Here is a 17,982-nt window from a genome sequence, read left to right on the forward strand (position 1 = left end):
TAATTTAAAATTCAATGGTGCATTTTCACTGCATACACAATAAATTCTGGCAATTTGTCTTAACAACGAGGGAAGGTAAATGAGGTAAACCTGAGAAGGCAGATCCAACATGTAGATAATCCTGTTGTCAGTCACTGTATTTTTGTCCTCTGGAGCACTGTGTCATAAAACATTACACCTATATTTTCACTTCAGAAATTGCAGATTCAGGTGTCAGTTGACCACCTGAACAGAGCTTTTGGGGGAGATGAGCTTTTGCCTACAGTTTGGAAGTGGCTAGACTTGAAAACTACCCTTTTATCTAAATTTAATGTAACAAGTTTTAAATAGCCTATTTTAAATTGTTCTTCCTAGTTGCTCTTCCCCCAGAGAGAAGTATTCTATGCAAAATAGATAATTTTTTATCTTATAGTAATTGTTTATCAAGGTTTCCAAGATAATCTTAGATTCTCTGTGCATTCTTATTTCTGATGCTGTGGTCTACACAGCTTGGTGTTACCTATTTTGATTTTTATTTTATTTCTTTTCCCCTCCATATAATAGACATTAATAAAAATCTACAGCCCAGTTTTGCACCCATTTTTTTTTTCTGTTGATGAACACGAAGTGGATTGATTAGAGTCACACAACCATTTTGGGGAGGGTATCTGTGTTCTGACTGAAGAAAAGGACTGTAATCAAGGAGGCTGTCACTAGACACTAAAGAAATGCTCCGAACAATTCTGTATTTGTGTCAGATTTTCTTTCTAGGCATGGCTCTGTTCTTTTAAACCATGAGTAATTTCTTTTCTCTTGCTTTAAGTTCTTATCAAATGTGGAGAGGTTTGGAATGGTGTAAAAGCCATAAAATCACCTGTTTCAATTGACTACAATATGGAAGAAAATAATTTTGATATTATGTAAAGACATGCTTGGCTTGATTAGGAGTTTAGCAAGGGTTTTTTCTTCTTTGAGATATTTTGGATGCCAGTGAATTTCCTTAGAAGGAAGGTAGTCAGTGTTGCCTATGAATCTATGGAAGTGACTTTCCTTTGTCTTTGAAAACACATCTGTACAGCCGGAGATGGTCTGGCCCATACAGTGCATTGCTGGCATCCTGTAAGTAGTTTTTACCTTGCATCTTTTAGAGATGCACTATTTCTACCCAGTCTCTTTGTAGGAGTGCTGAAAAAGAAATCTGTTTTAAGCTCCATTCAGTTAGAAAGATCGATGTCAGAGAGATTTCCCTGTGATAGAGAAGCCACTAGTCTCTGCTCGCTGTGTACCCTTGAACAGTGTTAAGGATTGGGTTGCATCAAGTATAATGCATTACCCTTTCTGAGAAAAAAAGCAGTGCATTTCATTGCTTAAATGGAATTTGAGTAACACTGTTGAAATCAATAGTAGCTTCTTATCCATATAAAGGTAATTGATCTTTTTGAAGCTCTTTAAGTACAATGACTATTAGATTGTGTTTCCTTCCGTTGTTCAGCTTAACATGTTAACATAGTAAAATTAAATGTTGCTTGTAAAATTACTAACATTCGGCAGTTTTCACTTTTACAGCACTTCTTTGTGGTCTGTTTTAGCAGATCAGCTGTAAATGAAGATAAGAGCTGCTGCTTTGAAGCGGGCAGTATAGCAAGCACAATTCTTTGCAGTATGTGGAAATCAGTCACTTCTGTGGTCTCTGGTCATCCTACAGTACGTACTTTAGTCTCCAGCATTATTGGTTTTCTTATTTTTAATGTTAGTCAGATGCTTGTGTTAGTCCCTCTGTCTCTATCTGATCTGAAACTTAAGTCTAGGACTGGAGATGCAGAGCATCTTTTATATTTCAAAAATGTATGAATACACGTTAATCCTAGGTTGACCCAGAAATGTACAGTTCACTGCGTAAGTATGTTAGAAGCATGAAACAGAAGTAACCTGGGAGACTGGTGAGAGCACAGGTTTTCAGACTCTTTTTTACCCTGTGATGATATGGTAAAGAAACGGCTTCAGCTAGTGTATCACGAGTGTCGTCCTCTTCCCACTCACGCTGTCAGTTTGTGCTAGGATGTAATGAAGTACAGAACAAGAATCTGCCTTGTAACATTGCTAAGAGGCAGCTTTTCTTATATATCCTATTTCTTTTAATGTTCAAGGTGTTCTACAGTTTTTTAACTCTTAGGACTGTTAGAAGAAATCCCACATCTTTTATTTTAAGGTCTGAATTTTCATTTCATTTATATTTGTGTGTACTGAAGTTCGGTGTTGCCTATTAGTCAGAGCAGAGGGTAAAGATCTTTGAAATTTTCGCAGTGGATCACCTCCCATGAACAGCTGCTGATGTTAATCCATTAGCACTTTCCCCAAAGAGCGCTATTTATTTTAATTTAGTGTGATCAGTTAACTATCACCTCAACCTTTCCAGTTTGCTTTTGCTCTCCATTTATCTCAATCAATCGGTTGGTCACTAGACTTAAACAAAACCTACCATGATCAGAAGTAGAGCCTATCAATCTGCACTACAATTACTCTGTGTTTTGTATCACTTTTTATGTTAGAAAAATTGTACAGTCTTTAGACTAAGGGGATGAAAGTGGTGTTTAAAATATAAAATGCATGTTCCTGTCTGGAATGGAAGGGGAAAGCAAGTCTTTTCTATGCCGTACACGCTGAAACTTTTGTCCAAAGGTTTTCTATTTTTATCTATTACTAATAAATTTTACATTACCTTTCATCCCACTGCAGGTGACAAAATTTATCACGTACTTTCTGACAGAGCCTATGGCTGATGAAGTGGTCTTGTTACTGAATTGATGATAGCTGATCACCGTTACCTTGCATGTGTTCTGTCAGGTAAGTCATACGATTATGAGCTGGCCTGTGAAAATACTGCCCTATTCCATGTCAGCACAAACATTTTGAACCAGCACAGCAGCAAATAACTTATGTGTTAGTGAACAAGTAAATGTAAAAAAGAAGCTGAAATTAATTACTGGATATGGTAGCCCAATGGAGATAAGGTGGGCACAAGTCCGGCCAGTGGTGAGGCTGGACATGCATTTGCAGTAGATGTGCACACATACAACTTTACAAGCACCTTAACACAGAGACACCTAACACTCATGCAAATGCACACAGGATAAAAAGCCTCATCTTATTCTCTCTCTGGCTGTTCAGGTTGAAAGTCTGTTAGTGGGAGAGACTGTTCAGTAGGGCCTGTTGTGACAGGACTAGGGGTAATGGTTTTAAAATAGAGGGAGGTAGATTTAGATTGGATATTAGGAAAAAAATTTTGACAATGAGGGTGGTAGAACAGTGGAACAAGTTGCCCAGAAAGGTGGTGGATGCCCCATCCCTGGAAACGCTCAAGGCCAGGTTGGATGAGGCTATGAGCAACCTGATCTGGATGGAGATGTCCCTGCTCCTTGCAGTGGGGTTGGACTCGATGGCCTTTAAAGGTCCCTTCCAACCTAAACCATTCTATGATTCTATATATACAATGTGCATCTCTTAGGCTAGCCTGCAGCTGGCCCCTGGATCCCTGGTCTCCCCAGCCTCAGGCACCCCGGGGCCCACAGCTTTGCTCCCATTGCTGTTACAGAGCCAACTGGTCATTAGGGGAAAAAAATGCTCATACAACTGCACAAGCTAAAAGAGAGCTCCAGGCTGGCCAAGAGGAATTTGGACGAGGCCTGACAAGGCTCTTTCCTGGGGCTGTGCAATGTCAGCACAAAACCCGTGGCCTGGAGCTGGCAATGGCAATACTCTACTCACTAGGCCGCAGGGCTGCGCAGCATATGCGGGCAAAGTAAGCTGAGCAGTAGATCTCAAGATTATAAAATAGTGCCTGTTTTGTTGGAAGTGGAAAATTTTGCTGGGAAACATACTGTTGAGTCTTAGTAGTTTCGATTAAGCATATTCAAACATGAACTGAATTTGGCACCATAATTTGACAACAGATTTCACTAAAAACATAAACCCTGCAGTGTATTGCAAGCTTGCTCAATAAGGTAGTGTATTTGTAATGGCATGGTTTAGCGGTATGGATTATTTGGTCTTTAGAAGTAACCAGAAATCAGCTGGTCCTATTGCAACTCTTTTTTTAAGCTTACATTGCAAATCCAGTGTGACCTACGCAAAACAATTTGCTGGATGATGATGATGATGAGCTTTGCTATAAACAGGAAAAAGCGGTGGTTCTGAGGGTTTTTATAATGTTTATCAGTAGGAAAAGCAGAAGTGGCAATTGCTTTTAATTGCCCAATAATTTTATTATTCAAAAGATGGAATTTACAGGAAGCAGCTGCAGTTGTAACTGAACCAGCTCTTTTAATGCGTTCCTGTTTTTTCCTGTATTATATTATCTAATGACGATAAGCTGCTGGCTTCAGTCTAATTCTCAAATACAGTAAGAGTTGGATTTATCAAGCCCTGCGATGAATACTCCAGTACTCTCACTGAAGGACACTTTTGTATATTTGATGGTTCTGAATTTTCTATAGAAATCCCATTCTTTAAATTAAATCACCTTTCTTTCTTTGTTCTCTCAGTTCTCTCAGTACATAACAATTTTAAGATTCATAACCTATTCCTGTTTGATTTTTCTCCCTTTGTAGTTTTTTCACCTGTCTCTATTTTCTTATTCAGTGTGTAAGAAAATGAAGCCACACAATGAACATGCAGTCTGAATTAATTAACTACTTTCTATAAATACAAATAAACAACAACAAGATCAAAATAAAAAGCAAAAAGGGGAGGATTAGCTACTGTCACATCCATAGTGTTAGTGTTCCTAATTTTAAAAGATGTTTTTAAAGGTACTGTAGTTCTTGCACTGCTCAATGATGTGTATTGTCAGTGATGCTGCTCTTCATGTGGCAAGGTCCCACCCCACAGATATGTCCCTGAGTCGCACGGAACCTAAAGCAGAAGTATGGTTTCAGATTGTGTTTGAAGCACTGTGAACAGCTCTTTCGCTGATGTGACTAATAAAATGTAACTGACTCATTACAGATGACCAAAATTGTCAGTAGAACGCAAATTCCCCTCAGCACTTCTGAGATTGTGTTGAATGTAACTTGGCCTGTTGAACAGTGAAGAAATGAGATGCCAGTTAATGTGCATGTTCGTAAATCTTTCCCAATATGACAGTTTTGTCCAAACTTAGGCAAATGCTCCCTGTGTGATCAGTATCGACCATTTGCAAGAGAAGCAAAATTTGGTGGAGCTGTCTTGTTCACTGCAGACTAAGACGAGTTTACTGTTCCTGCTGCTGTGCTTTTTAGGGATTTTTGGTAGTAGTCCTGACTTGCTCATCTTGTCTGGGTGAAAATCTGATTTGATACAATCTTAATTCACAGCTGGCAGTGGAGTATGGAGAACTGCGATGTGGCCTGTGGCAGACCAAGCATCTACTAAATTTGCAGCCTAAGTATACAAGATGGGAATATGAATATTTTAATTTCCTTATCTTCAGATAGTTATGCGTTGATTTAAAAATAATGATGTTCATAGTTTATAGAGCTTAAAAGCTTGTGTGATAGTATTTTTATGGAATATGAGGAAGGTAAGGGTTAGCATTGTGTGCCATGTTCTTCAACCAACTTTCCCCGCTAATATTGAATAGGACTCCAGAGAGATATGTCTGTGCTCTTTGTTAATCTGGACAGGCAGTTATAAAACACTGTTGTAATTAAATTTCTCTTTTCATTTAAATGGTGGAATTAAACAAATATATTCTTTTGGAGAAAAGTAACAATTTGATGTTAATTGCTTCTATCTGTTTCTCAGTATTGTCAAATAACCTATTGTTAAAGCTACTTAATATTTCCAGGGGAATGCCATGTATTGCATAACTTCTTTCCTTTGCTGGTTATTTCATTTGATGTTTAAATGGTAATTGGAATGAAAGAAATAAAGATGCACTTGTGAGCTGGGAACTGCTCAGGGGATTGAGAATCTAAAACAGAATGATGATTTAACATTTTTTTTTCTTTTATTAGGCTTTTTCTTTTGTATGTGAATTACATGCGAGTAAGAGATTACAAGGAGAAAAAGGGAGAATGCTGAACTCATTTAGATCAAACTCCCTGTGCCTAATAAGCAGACAGAAAATCTACAATCTCTCTAATCTTCTTAGTTTGTTCTTAGCCTTCGTAGATGTTGTGGAATTCAGAAAATCATTCTGAGAAAGGAAATTGGCCTATTAAAAATGAGAAAACACAAAAACAAAGCTTTAGCATCATACCAAGAGAGAAGTGGCTTCTAGTTACTGTGGAAGGGGCAATCAATAGAAAAAGCAGGAAAGTAAAGAAAGAGCATCCGCAGCAGAGATTTCCTGGAATGAAAAATGTGCTTGGATTGTTACTTTATTGAATTTTGCTACTGTAGGACATATTAAAGGACAAATAACTCTCAAGCATCCGTTCAAAATATACAAGGTATTTGCATGTGATAAGTGTCTATAATTGTATGTTCTTTTTCAGATCCCCAGTATCTGGAGAGCTTATGGGCTATGTAAAAGGCAGTAGAGCTGATTCATTACAATTATTTATACATGCATATGTGTATTTATTCTTTTTTTTAAGGTGTGGCTCAGCAGTAGGCAGCAGGTCTCATTTATCTTGTCCTAGCTGCTGGGTTTTGAGTCAGGGAAAGGTGTGTTGAGATATTGAGACAGGGAAAGTATGTTCATGGGAGAAACTGGTTCTTGAGTCTCTTTTCCCTGCTGAATAGATGCTGGTTTGTGAAACTACACCAGTTATGTTGAAGAAATGTAACTACTGATTTTCTGGTGTATCATAAACGCAAAATCATTAACCATGTTTTTGACTTATGAAAAAAACTCAAACATTTCCAGATATTTAGATGTTAATTATTTTACATTAAAAAAAAGATACAGGTAAAATTCAAATGAAGATATTGTTTAAAAATGGAAAAATGTAGATATTGCACTCCATAACATATTTGGAGTGTGTTCTATCTTTATTTCTGAAAAAGAATAACACTGACTCTTTTGTCTGTGTGTGATTTTTCTGTTAACTGAATTCTGTCAATTTGACAAATGAGTGAAATTTTACTCAGCCAACTTTGGATCTTTCTAACCAATGAAAGATGTGTCTGGTTTTCTTTGTCCACCGTTACTCTTAGACAGTAAGAACTTGGGCAGTACTTGATTATAGTTCTTATTTCTGACTGCCTTGTGAATAGTCTTGCAGGCAGACACTTTTCTTGTGTAGTTGGTACCTCAGACTAAGTGTTTCAAGCACTGGAACTATTGCTAGGGCTGCTGCTTTTCAAATTTCTCCTCATTCTCAGGACTGAAAACATCTTGCATGTTTTCTTCAGGGGCAACGTGGCAAGACGATTGTGAATACAGGCTTTAGCAAAGGAAGCTCTTCAATGTAGAGAACACATCAGTTCATGATGGAACGTGCTTTGAACAATGTTCTTCATAAAACTAGTCTTGCTGCTGTTGTTAGCATTCTTACCACAGGCTTTATGTGTTTTTTAACCTGATCTTCTTACATGATCTGATGTATGAAGAGCAATCTAAAAGCTCTGCTTTATTAAAAGCCAAAACAAAATAATTCCTACCCTTCCCCATTGAAATGAGAGGATGATGCGGTTACAACTGCCCTGTTTTATTTCATGTGATGAGCTGTAGACTGCACCACTCTCCAGTCTTGCAGTGCCAGCTTAGTTTCTGTCCAGATTAATCTTTAGATAATATTTATATAAAAGCTACCTGTGTATGGGAAATAGCCAGCCCCGGTGATCCTCAGTGGCATTGCCACAAGTCTTCTGGCATAACCTTTCCGAAGTGTCAGCTGCTGTCCTAGCAAATGACTGGACTAATTCAGAAAGTGTATGTAAGGTTCACACTGCTGTTCAAAATGTGCAGTCAGAGTTTTTTAAAATTTAATAGTATTTACAAAACACTGGGGCCCACAGTTTGATGCAAATGTGTCTGATAGACTGGGATTCCATTCTTCTTCTTTGATATGCGAAGTTGCTTTTAGCTTAAATGATTCTATTTATTTACTCAAAAAAACCCAAATTTCTGAATGCCTAAATGGATCGCAGAGAGACGATTTGCTTCAGTGAAATGGAAGGAGGCATACCTCAAGCTGGGGCATTACTGTTCTGCATGCAAATTTCCAAGTTATTCTTGCCATTTTTTGTGTGAGGACTAAGAGAAATCAGACATGTTGGAGCATTTATTCTCTTTCATTAAAAAAATAAATGTTCACATACATTTAAGATTTTTAATTAAGTATGGTTAGACATAAATTGAAATGTTACTGTTGTATTTTTCTTCCATATTAACCTTTTAATTGGAGATAAGAATTGTATACCTGTTTAATCATACCTTATTTTAGTAAGCGTATTTTCAATTTTTTTTTTTTAGCACGACTTGTTTCACTTTAAAGGCCATAAGTCCATCACGTGTTTTGAATACTGAACTTGGTTTTCTGTCTTTTAGTGTTCCAGTAAAATAACTAAATACCCACCAGATGTGCATCTGCGTCTTAAGGTAAATTTGGATACTGAGCCAGGAACATAACTCTCTGTGCTTCGATTTCTCTTGCTCATGCAGTGAACTCATGTAGCTTTCCTTGCCTGCTTATACTTTTCAGTCTCTCAGTTGTTATTTCATTAGTAAAGGTTTTTTTTCCTTCAAAGCTTTACTGTGCTCTATGCGTTTTTTTTTATGAATTATTCTATAGACTGCTGTACCTCTTACAAATAAATACTTAAGTCTAAAAATACAGGTTAGCAATTAAAGAATTAGAAGTGTGGTTTACAGTTTCCTTTTAAGTCTTTATCGCAGTATGTCTGAAAGCTTTTTTGTACTGCAGCCAAATTTGGAATAGCTCAATCGCCCATTAAAAGTAACAAGTAAGAAAGCTGGAAATGGGAAAACTCTGAAGAGATTGCAGTAGGTCAGACTAGTTGCACCTGGAACCATTATGCAGATGACTGCTTGGCCACAGCTTCCTCATCTCAGAGCAAACAAAGCCTTGGTCAAAACTTCATTCTCAAGCAAGAGGAAGGATGAGGGAAAGATTGACAAAAGCTGGCATACAAAGTTCTGTGTCCTTGGAAATTAATGGCTTATTATTTTCCAAGATTTTTCAAAATAATTGTGATTGGTGTTTGGAACAGCAATTTCTCTCTCCAGTAGGTTAGGACATTCTTGGTCCTACAACATTAGCCATACCCTCACAACTGGTAATGTAATCCAAAAGGATCAAATCATTGGGTAGAAGCAGTAGGAACTGAGGCCTCTATGGCAACTCTAAATGCAGTTTAGGGTTTCCCTTTGTCCCCTTGGTGCAACAGCTCTGTCATGCATGTGGTTCAAAGCTGTGATGGAGCAGTTACTGATGTGGATCTGTATGTTCCCACAGAACCCATCAATTGGGGAGTTTGGTTCCGCTTTCTTTGGATAGCAATTTGCATGCACCAAACCCACCATGTGACCTGTCCTAATGCATAGGGAGTCAGAACAATCAAGGATTACCTTAAAAACTGCCGTACTACTCTCATCCGATATGTTAGTATAGACACAGTCTTGTCCTTACGGATATTCTGTATAACAATGAGCATGAGCAGGGGAGACTGAATTTATATGGGACGCAACATCCTATTTCTTTTTCAGCAAACTTTATCTAAAATCTATCTACTTTTCTTTGGTGAAAGGAGTCTGTTTGAATTTACATCCTCCTTTAGCTGAGGCCAAGCCTTTTATACTTCATAAATTTTTCTAAAAACTTCAAACTTTATTGGATGTGGGTGAGTTTCCGGGGTTGGGGGCGGGGGTGGGCTGTAGAAAGAGTTTGATTTGTGAACTAATTAATTCTTTTCTGCTTTGGTATTTTTGCCTTTGACATTTTACAACTAATTTATTAAGAAATAATTTTAAAACTGTAAAACTGGAAGATTCCCTACTTTAGAAATAAATATTGTGCCCTAATGGAATTGAAGACCTTCATATAACTACTTAGGAATGTGGTGGAAAATGAAAGATGGAAATATATTTGGGCCTTTCTAAATACAACATCTAAAAGTTGGATTATATTAAAATTAAATTAAAATACTATTCATTTTGCAATAGGACTGTTGTAGTCATGCAGCTGAAATATTCTTTTATAGGCTTTTTTTTTTTTTCTGTAGATATTTCTTTATCTATTCATTTAATGATAGTGTGAGCAAGAATTTGGGCTGGTATACCTGGAGGCAAGAGCAAGAACTGAGATTCAGAATTGACCAGGCAGGAAGCAAGACAGGAGGAGTTGTCTTTGATGGAAGCAGAAATCAAGGTGGACAGTGGTTCAAACTGGAGCTGAAGCAAAAATACGACGCTGAATTCTGTTTGGCCTCGGGGCCCCTCCATACTACAAAGATTACCCTGCAGGAGACCATCTGACTCGCTCTCTGAGCACAACTCTGCTGATCACTGCACATTGTTAAAGGTAGTAACACACACTATATATATATATATATATATATATATATATATATATATGTGTGTGTGTGTGTGTGTGTATATATAAATTGTCAGCAAGAAGGCATTTTGTGACTACTGCAGCAGGGCATCTTTGCATTGGAAGGAGAAATCTCTTTCAAAACATAAATACTTAAGAAATTGTGTTATTCAAAACTAAGGTACCTACTAGTATACTTCAAAAGTAGGATAATGACAATGTTGGACATTGCTTTGAGTCTAATCCTGAAGGAGAACAAACACAACGTGTACAGAAGTGTGTCTTAGGAATCAGCACATGTGAAAATTCTGAAACCGTGGGTCACCTTGCTTTATTTATTTATTTATTTTTTAACACACTTGTGTGGTAATTGCACCTATTGCTAACTAGGTTAGTAAGAGTAGAGGACAGTAATAGGAATATAATCTTACCCACTTAATCAAAGGAGAAAGTAAACTGGCATACTTTTTCAAAAAGTAACACACTGAAGTTTAAGGTGCTGGAAGACATCCAGCAGCAGCAGGAGATTCTCAGGCTGTTGCGACACGTGTCATTATCTGCCCAGAGGTTGCAGGCACTAATAGAAGAGGTTCATTCTCTGGAGGAGAGAGTGGCTGAAGCGGAGCAGCTAGGAAATGAGAAGCTTTTTACAGGGATGTTGTGAATGTGAAGATGATATGTGTGAAGAATTTGTCTTCTAATATTCAAAAATCCTCATGTACTGTTAGTAAGTTAAATCTAGGTTTCTCCTGATAAAGGCCTCTCCGAGACAGAGACGGAAGTTCCCTTCGCTGTCCATAACATTCAGTTGTCTGACTTTGGCTGGTGGCTGCCTCTTTTGCAGGGTTTTCACAAGAACTGCATTTATGCCCTCCTTTGCGTTACGAGATTGGGAGGGAGATTTGGGTGCAAGATTCTGAAATAAGTGATTAAACAAGCAATGTGAGAATGGGCTGAAAAGGAAGAACAAGAGTAGCTCCTGAAATCTAATGGTTTTGCCAGGTATGTGCTGGAAATGGAATTTTTACTTTATAGCTGAAATTGTTTTGAGATAAATGTCTTTGAATCTTCCGTTAAGAAACCTGGCTCACCAAAATCTCTCTGTCAAAGTCCCTCCCTTCCCTTACCGAGAGTGTGTGATAAATGTCTTAAGTAAAGCGTTTCAAATGATTGTTGCTAAGTCTCATAAATGTTCCAAATGTCACTTTCTCTAAAATTATAATCTATTATCTCACTCAAGTGGAATAATAATGCATTGAAAAAACTAAATTCATCCCAGGTGCCCCAGCAGGTTGATTCTTCATTATGTGTTAATCGTTAATGGCAATTTTCCATGGAGCATCTGCCAGTTCTAGTGAGCAAAGCTTCCAGAAATGATATTTTAATTTTAAGCATAGGCACCAACAGAAGACAAAGAGTGGGGGTTTTTAGTCAATACTTATTTTGTGTGTGTATATAAAATAGCTCGGTATAGATATTTCAAGCAACAGTATGAAATATTTTGATTTATAGGCCTTAATTAAAAATTATTCTTGTGCTGTTCTAACTTAGTGGAATGGTTATATTTCTAAAGTACTGAGTCTTCATTACACTATGGGTAAGACAAGTATCAGCTGAGATACTGTACTAGTATTTATATATATGTATATACATGTTAGTAATATAATAATACTATACAGGATTAAGGTTTAGGATTAGGATTAAGTTCCGTTGGTGTTGAGGAATTTAACTGTGCCACTTTTTTACAACATAATATAAGTCTGTATTTCACTTTTTTTTTTCAAGGTAGAGTAACTGTTGAAAAAATATTCAAGTAGGGAAAAAAAATTAAATTTTTTTTCAGTTATTTGAGCTGTGCTATTCAGCACTATTCACGCTGCAGGTATAAATCAAGTTGGTTAAGGTGACTGTATGTCTTCGCTTTGTTCCATGAATTTAAATTGACAATTACAGTATATTTTATAAATATATAAATGTATATTAGTAAGTTGTAGTTGTTTTGAGAACATAAAAATAGAGGTTTACTATATTTCAGAGTCCTTTGGGGATCTATCTTTGGGCTATATATAAATTGTGACCTATTCAAGTTCTTTATGCACATCTGAGTGTGTCTTTGGCAGTGTCTTAATTCCCTCTCTTTTGAGAAGATTTGAGTATACAAGGTGGGAGGAAACAGTCATTCAGTCTATCCCAGTCCCTGACCGGTATAGTTCTGTGACCAAAATTGCAGCAGGTCAAGGCGTAATCTTCGTTACCTGGGTAAGGAACAGAAGGAGCAGTGGGTTCAGGATTGTAATTGCAGTGTTATGCTAACTACTTTTCAAATACATGGAAACAAGCACGTTATTTTCCTGATTTTCTTCAGTCATCACAGGCAAAGCAAATAGCAGATTGGAAATATGCATCTAAAAGAGATGAAGAGCAACGTGGTATAACCAGTTGTGTTGACCGGAGACATTGAGTCAGTGGTTACCGTCTACAAGTAAGGCTCAGCAACTCTCTTTTCCCCACCTTTGAAAGCTGAGTTGTTGAATGGGCAAAGGTAAGGGCACCCGTAGATGAACAGTTAAAGTGATGGCACTGAACAGAGCTAACCTCTGATAGGGATTTGAGGAAGTGTAAATAAGAAGTTATGGGCCAGTAGCCTTTCTGTCTGAATTCTTTGGCAGAATGAATTATAAGTGGAGGACAATAAAACAACAGAAAAGTTAAAATATATATTTTTTTAAAGTGGTATCTTCTTCTGTGTGATGTAATATATATCTCTCTCTCAAGAGGCATAAAATAAATTTTTTAAAAAGTTTTTTAAAAGTGACTTGAAGAGGCTCCTGATGAAAAGAGTATAATGATACTACTTGACAAAAATTCAAATTCAGTTCCTGGTTGTGTCATTGAAGCATGTTGTATTTTCTAGTATTACATTTCTTTCATATCTCTCATGTTAAACTGTCAACTTCTGCTGTGAACGTTGTTTATTTTGTAGAATTTATAAGCAAGCTTTACTGTTTAAATGACCCAAATAATCAGAAAACTGATTATATAAAACAAGTTAAAGATGCTGAGAAGATATTGTGGTTTAACCCTTGTCACCACACAGTTTCTTGCTCTCCCTCCCCTCCCTATAGTGGGATGGGGGAGAGAATTGGGAAGAAAGGAGATGTCATGGGTTGAGATTAAGAGAGTTACAACAGTAGCAAGGGAAAATTGCAATAATAACAAAATATAAGGATACTAAAATATACAAAATGAACAATGCATTTCTCACCATCCAATGTTCCAATGACCTGAGCAGCAATCATGGAAACGAAAATCAAGCAGCAAGCAAGGGAGCGAGAGAGAGAGAGGGGTACTTCTCCCCTGGCCAACCCCTATTTATATACTGAGGATGATGTTTATGGCAAGGAATGCCCTTTGTCCAGTTTGGGCCAACTGTTCTGGCTATACCCTTGTAGCTTCCTGTACCTGCACTTTAGCAAAACCTGGAAAGCCTGATAGTGACCTTGGTCTCATTAGCAACAACTCATAACATCAGTGTGTTTATCAACATTCTACATATACAAAATCCAAAACACATTGGCTACTGAGAGGAAAATTAACCCCATTCCTGAAGAAAATTCTTCACCATGAGGCTAGTGAGGCTCTAGAACAGGTTGCCTGGAGAAGCTGTTGATGCCCCATCCCTGGAAGTGTTCAAAGCCAGGTTGGACGGGGCTTTGAGCAACCTGGTCTAGTGGAAGGTGTCCCTGCCCAGGGCAGAGGGGCTGGAACAAGATGATCTTTAAGGTCCTTTCCAACCCAAACAATTCTGTGATTCTATGGTGTCTAGATCGTGTATTTAAGCAAAAAAAAAAAAAACAAACCTGATTCTGTTTCCAGTTCCTGGAGTTCTGTTATGTTTGTCAGAACCAGACAAAGAATCAATATAACCAAAGAAAATAAATTGTAAGAATATAGAAATTATCAAGATGAGCTGTTCGGGATAGATCACAGAGCAATCGTATCTCAGATAATGAAGCTATATTTTAATTGAGATTTCCGAGAGTGGCTGAGAGGATTTCTAGGGTAGAACCTGATCGTGGAGAGTACTCTAAACCATAAGGCTTCTGGATTTGTATTTTTGTAAACTTTTACAGGAAAAAAAGCTGGAAGATCTTGCGATTTGTACCTCAACTTGGCTGTTCAGGTGAAAATGCTGAATATAATGTTAGGATTAATAGGAAGGGATGTAATGGTAAAAATTATGCACGTGGCAGTGGTGAGGAGTCTGAAGGGAATTGTTTTTCTCTTCAGTAGTCCAATTAATTGTTTTGGAAAGGAGATTCTTAAAAGTAGCCTTAGCTTTATTGGTCAGTTAAACTATTTGCTTGCTATAAAATTGTAGGATGTAATAGGAAATCTGTGCTGTCAAATCCTAGTTCAGAATTTAATACCTCAAAGGACTCAAGACCTTTAGGAAGAGTCCTGCATATGATGTGAAACTGCTGGTCTCTGATGGTTTGGTAGTTTTCTAGAACTTTTTCAGTATATGTATTTATTTCTCTAAGTGAACGAGCAGTTTAAAAATGTTGTAGGACAGTCTTTTTGTCCATCATTAAAACTACAAAGGTCTTGTAATAAAAAGGGCATGGTATACTTATGATGGTGATGGCTTGATCTCTGAGCTTTCTTTTCATGCAAAGTTTGAGCTTGTGACATTTTCACATTATAAATTAAGAAATTCACTGTACAGATGCAAATAGAATAACAGCCTTGCTGAAGAACTGGACAGGTATTTCAAGAACACTTATATATGTTAATTCTCTGTTGAGTAGGAGGTGCTTGTGTTAGAAGGAAAGCTTAGAATTTCTGAGATATGCAACAGTTGCTTATACAGTTATTCTAAAATGTTGACAAACTTCCAAGGCAGTGTTTACATTTGCTTGGAAACTGAATTTAAAGTAAGAAAAATCAACATGGAAAAAAATTAACCCTTTGAGCTCTGAATGACACTGTCACAGTGACTGTGAATTTATCACTTTGCAGACTGTATGGGGTGGGAAGATACAGTGCAGTGTTTCCCACAAGCTCTACTGCTGCTGTGCTCATGGAGGGGGAACACTGCAGTGGTGATGGGGTTTGTGCAGGGACTCCAAATGTGTCAACAAAATTGTGACTGGTCACGTTGCTTTACCTACCTTTGCTGAGCACTGAGTTAAACTTTATCATCTTAAGTTCTAAAACGGTTAATAATATGATGTTTTTATTTGCCTACATGTTCCTGACTAGAAAATGTCATCACCTTTTTTTTTTTTTTGCAGTTCTGAAGTGATTTCATGTCTGTAATGCAGAATAGACTAGAGTAATCCTCACCTAACCACATGCTAAAGAGCAGCAATGGGTGACGCTTGTGGTTAAAAAAAAAAACCAGACACCAGAAATTAGAAATGTTTTGGCTATATCCTTGTGCAGAATACATAAGTCCTGAGAAAGGAGCCTGCCATCTTCCACCGACATGAACTAAAGCAATGTACGTCATTTCTTTATGTTACAGGATTTTATGGATTCATAAAATTCTTTCATATAATAAGCAGCTTGGAATATTGCCTGGGAATGTTTCTCAGGTTTATGAGACACACAATATGTTTATGTGTTTCTCTAATGTTTTAGAGATCATTTGGGTTCTCATACAAAAGGTATTATAGTTTTGAAGTATTTTTTCTCTAGACTTTTTGGTATTTCAGCAATGGCCGTTTCTTGTGAAATTTCCTGTCAAAATGTGGAGATGTCAGATGTTTGTGTAAATAATCAAACTAAGAGGAAAACTAAGGAAGGAGACTTTCTTCTCTGAAAGAAACTTTATTCCACTAATGGTGTTTTTAGCCTAATTATTATGAGATGTGTTTTATTTTGTTTTCAATATTCTCTTTGTCTCTACTGATGAAGTAATTTTATTTTCCAGACAATGTTGTGGACAGTAGTGTTTGAGTCTAGATGAGCGCTCCCTTGAGTTCTTGTGTAGAAAAAATTTTATTCCTTTGTGGACATGGTCTAAAACAGAATTAATAGGCTGAAGTCTTGTTGAAACTACTGAGCTTCCCTTCAAATTCTTATGGAAGGGGAACTGCAGTGACTTTTAGAAACAATAGGGGGTTTTCCCTCATTTAATGATGTAGTATCTAGATACAGTTGCTAATTATTTTTGTGTATGTGTGTGTGTGTCAAAGGCTATTTCTGTTTCAGTTTGGGGTTTTTTTAATGTTTGCCTAGTTTTTTTTGACAAATACTTGATTATGCTTGGCTCATTTTCAAACCTGCTGTATTACTCTTGCGTAGTACTCAATAATTTCCATTCCTTGATTTTTGGTCAATATTTGCAGGTTGCTGTTTCATATTCTTTACTGTATATACCCTTTTAAAGTGTCCTGTGATGCGACAGTGACAATATGTTGTGAACAGGAATAAGATGTAGCAATCCATTTAGAAACATTTTTAGCACAGTGAGAGATGATCTCTACTAATCATGGAGGAGCACACTTCAAATAATTTTGTTCACCAGGGGTGACTATGTATTTTCAGTCTTGTAGTGGCAGGAGCTATTTATCATTTCTTAAATGTTTCCATCATAGTATTGGTCTCCCGCTGTTGATCCGACAGACCAAATTGAAGACCCCCTGTATTTTTTGCATTTAAAGTAAGTTCAATAGGAAGGAGGCAGAAAAGATTCTGTAGTCTTCTATGAAAAACTGTGTCTAAGTAGACCATAATCTTTATAAAAAGTGATCTTCAAAATTAAAGAGACTTGAGCCTTTAAGACCTATAACAATGTTTAAAAAAAAAAAATTAGTTGCAGAATTTATGAAATACATCCTTGATGTACTTGAAAGCACTCTGACATTTTTGAACTAAAAATACCAAAATCTCAACCTCTCTGAATTGAGTTGGTTATACAGTGTAAATCAATGTATTTTAACATATTGCTACATCATTCTGCACTCAGTGCTCAGAGGTTTCTGAGACCAACTCTTATCAGTGCTCGTGGGAATTAGATGAAGTTCCAGATACAAAGAGTAGTTCCTAACATGGATGTATCTTTTCCAGGTTGCAAATACAATTATCCTTGCTGCACCAAGAAGGAAATTTACCAGGGTACCCTGTGCAGATAGCAAGGTACAATCTTTTCAAATCAATTTAGTGAAATGTGTTTGTCCCAAATTCCATGTTATTTGTTCCACCTGTCTTTGTAGGGAGACACTCCTATTGCCTTTGTTTAAGAGAACCACCTTGTGTAAGGATGTGTGTATATACATATTACATAACATTGACTTTTATTAGCCATACAGTTTTCATATGGCAAAACCACTGATCTGGGTACTAAGTGATGTATTGAGAATAGGAAATACAGCATTTATTGAGCCACTTGAGAAGTCTCTCTCTTTGTAATTAGTAATATAGTAATCTGAGATTTACACTTCATTGCTAATTGCAACAGTATTTTCTTTCCTTGCACGGCATTTGTCCATACCAATAAGTCTTCCAAAACACC

The sequence above is a fragment of the Chlamydotis macqueenii genome, chromosome 11, assembly GCF_036417535.1.
Source record: "Chlamydotis macqueenii isolate bChlMac1 chromosome 11, bChlMac1.mat, whole genome shotgun sequence".
In the NCBI taxonomy this organism is placed as follows: domain Eukaryota; kingdom Metazoa; phylum Chordata; class Aves; order Otidiformes; family Otididae; genus Chlamydotis; species Chlamydotis macqueenii.